The sequence below is a fragment of the Palaemon carinicauda genome, chromosome 3 (assembly GCF_036898095.1).
Source record: "Palaemon carinicauda isolate YSFRI2023 chromosome 3, ASM3689809v2, whole genome shotgun sequence".
NCBI classification, from domain to species: Eukaryota; Metazoa; Arthropoda; class Malacostraca; order Decapoda; family Palaemonidae; genus Palaemon; species Palaemon carinicauda.
The window spans coordinates 112,896,104-112,899,143 of record NC_090727.1 but is presented as its reverse complement, the minus strand read 5'-3'; the positions used below and the strand labels follow the sequence as shown (position 1 = coordinate 112,899,143).

Sequence of the window (3,040 nt, the reverse complement as noted above, 5' to 3'; positions counted from 1 at the left end):
TACTATCATAGAGTGACATGACAAATGAGTACCAAATGTTTAAGATATTCAAACGAGTAGGTATCAGTTTAATAACCTTACCACGAATAATTTCAAAACCTTTCCCATGTCATTTTCCAATTTAAAGAATACATTTTATCGAATCCGTTGTCATTTAAGAATAGAAATTAAAAATAAAGAAATAATTCTGTTCAATAAAAATAGTCGTTGACACACGGAATGAAACATAGAAAAGGCTCCCTGTACACATTATTGTTAGTACTTCAATTAAATTTCAATCATAATGGGATCACTGATATTGTTTCTTGAAGGGACATTCATTTTAATCTTTAATGAAACAAATTTAAATAATTTGCAATTACCTTTTCTTGTAACTGGTAAGTGAAGGGGTGCTCACAGGCTTACCTGGAAATATAAAAGAAAAGAGGAGATGAAATTCAATTACCTTTAATGAAAAGAAAATCTTTCGAAAGAGGATCACTTATGGTTAGAATTAAGAAAGCTTAAGTAGACTAAAATTTGATAGCATCATGACTACCATGATCTGAAAAAAAAATTAAATTGATAGAATTGTGACTGGATCGTATCATAGTTTTCTGAAATTTTTCAAACTTCCTTGAAAATGTTTAGACTTTCAAACACTGGATTTGCAATTAGGGGATTTCATTTAAGCAGACAGTCAAATAGGCTATTTATTAGATATAGTCCTCCAATGAGACAAATAACTTCTAGTATGTGTATACCAACGTTTCCCTAATCCTTTCAACCGTACCAAACAATAGCTTGCATCAACCCCATAAAAATCACAGGCATACGCATGCATGAAAGGAAAATTGCTATTGTGGCTGGAGTCTTGCGTGTGTATGCAAAAGAGCTCCACATCAGATCGGCTTATGTTAAGGGCAAACACTATTCTGCTTGAGAAAATAAAGTGCATTTTCCTTGGAAATTTCCAAACAGGAATACTCAAGACCCAATTTTGGGAGCAAAGATTTTAAAGCCGAAGAACAGATTGAAATTTTATTTTACCAGGACAGCGATGTGTTGGAAATTTCGTGAGAAAAGCTTTTAGAAGAAATTACTTTCAAGATTATCTCAAAAGAGGTGGTTCTTCAATTGCCTATAAAACTGTCAAAATAACCTTTTAAACTATTTGAAATTATTTTCGAGCGTAGGAAATATTACAGCAAAATTTCCTATATAAGAGATATTCAAAATTCATTTACATATCGTGAATATTTTCCTTTACATTCCAGAATCCAATTAAATACTACGAATGGCATTTGCATTTTACTTTTGATATGTCGACATCAAAATCCTTTATTGTATTCTATCAACTACTTCATACAAATTACAGAATAATTTCAAGAGCTACCAGCATTATTTCAAATCTCATGTTCCATACCTTCGATGTGCAAATTAAACCCATAACCATTATTTTGAAGGACACAATTTCCAAATGTTTAATAAATAGCTCATTGATATTTAGAAATAGGAAACCTTTACAAAAGTAATAATAATATAAATCCCTATGAGACATTTGAATGAAGATAATTTTCACGTCATAATGTGAGCTCACAGAAAGACAGACTATAATGGTAAATATCAATTAGATACTTGAACATTATTTTTGTCCAAAATTCTGGTCGAATTCCATAGTAAAAGAAACATAACATCACACTCCTCGTAAGTATCTAGCAAGATTTCGTTACCAGATTTCAATCACGCAAGGTTTCAAATACAAATTCACTGTATCTTTCATAAACGAAATACATTGAAATACACAGCGAGTCCCGGTTTGTGGGCCTTTGAAGCTAATAGATAGATTACCACCGTGTTTACTGTTCTATTACCTTTAATACACTGTACATGAAGCTACCTGCTATGAAATTTGTCACTCGAGTTATATTAGCGTTACGTCACTAACGAATGCCAAACACGTTTACAGCCAGTACTTAATTAACTGGAATTGACAAAATTGTCTTTCTGTGTCTGTGACAACGTGGCCTATTCTCATACTATTTGTGGCTTACAATCAAAAATTTGAGTTGAACTTCAAATCAGAATGTAAAAAAAGAGAGCAATGAAATATAATTAATCACATCGGATTCTCTGGGAGAAATTCCAGATGCATTATTTCCAGGACAATTTTTATATTTGATTGTTTGACTGAATATCATTCAATTAATTATCGATGCTTTGTAGGTGTATTTAATGATTTGAAAGCTCCATTTGTATTTATAGATATCAGTACATATAAAATCGACACATTAAACATTTGATATAATTATTTTCTAAATAATGTATCCCTTCCCAGACCTGCCTATAATTACGACGACTACGACCACCACTCAGCCTACGACGACCATAGGCCGTGATCAGTACGGCCGATGGGGTAATATGTCTATGACGACCCCAGGATTCTTCGGTAAGTGTTCTCATTTCTCACAGTTGTTCTGTTTAAGTTTTTAGGGGGGTTATTAATCTCTCTCTCTCTCTCTCTCTCTCTCTCTCTCTCTCTCTCTCTCTCTCTGTTACGTTCCCGGTAACAGATTCGGATTGAAAGCTGAAGTTTCGATTTCGAGTCTCTGATTTGACAAGGGGTTACAGATGGTAGCATTTCCAAATAAGGAGAATGCCCCTCTTCACCTACGTAGTGAATTAGTTCTTGGGTTGTTACCCGAGCGTTTGTAGGCCGCAGCGAGTGTTTTGGAAAGAGAGAAGAGAGAAAAAACGCAATGGTATACATTTTTTTTTATGTATCTTTTTATTTAAACATTTAAATTACACTTTTTACAATCACAATATTTCCAGTATGATAACAGTCAATAACATATTTTTGTAAGAATAAACCGTCCAAATTAATTATTATTTTTAGCAACTCAAAAACAATAACTTATATACTTTTTTTATGAACATTCAATAAAACATAAGGGCCTCGCGAAGATAATCAACATCTCGCAGAGGAACCATTAAAAAAATATTCAAAAGATATCATTTGTTAATTCGATTATAGCAAGGCACAGACATGTTTAGTATA

General features: G+C 32.7%; 1 long non-coding RNA gene across 1 annotated transcript in view; it reads left to right on the top strand.

The window, feature by feature from the left end:
- The first annotated feature begins 2,313 nt into the window (after positions 1-2,313).
- The window catches only part of LOC137637799 (uncharacterized), a 28,098-nt gene continuing 27,371 nt past the window's right edge, over positions 2,314-3,040 (top strand). Inside the window, exon 1 of the long non-coding RNA XR_011043810.1 lies at positions 2,314-2,428. This is a non-coding gene — a long non-coding RNA (uncharacterized lncRNA). The remainder of the gene's footprint in view (positions 2,429-3,040) is intronic.